Below are 431 nucleotides of genomic sequence, written 5' to 3'. Positions count from 1 at the left end.
TAAACTGAATGTTTTGAATCAAAGTCAGTTTTGTTTTGTATCAAAATCCAAGTTTTCTCTGCGTGTACACTTGTGAGCGGCGATTGGAACAGGCATCATAAGCGTGCGCGGCCATTGGCTACACAAACACTTTTTACAAATTCGCGTTTTTGTGACGTTACAATGAAAAATCTCTCATTTTTCAATTTTTCCCTTAAAGAACGTAAGTTTGACTACGTGTCAGTGCTTTTCTTTTCGGAATCGCACAAAAAACGATTTTTGTACGGCACTTAGAACATTCATCATTGCTTAAATGCGCGGCCATTGGGCCCTTCACGGTACATTTTGTTTGATTTTTTTATTCACGACTATCATAATCTTTCAACAAAATTTCTGAATACTCGAAAAAGTTTTTTTTTTTTTTTTTTTGTGGCGTTTAAATAGCTGTGAGA

This window comes from Uranotaenia lowii, chromosome 2, assembly GCF_029784155.1.
Source record: "Uranotaenia lowii strain MFRU-FL chromosome 2, ASM2978415v1, whole genome shotgun sequence".
In the NCBI taxonomy this organism is placed as follows: Eukaryota; Metazoa; Arthropoda; class Insecta; order Diptera; family Culicidae; genus Uranotaenia; species Uranotaenia lowii.
The sequence above is the reverse complement of the archived record's forward strand: the minus strand, read 5'-3'. Positions refer to the sequence as shown.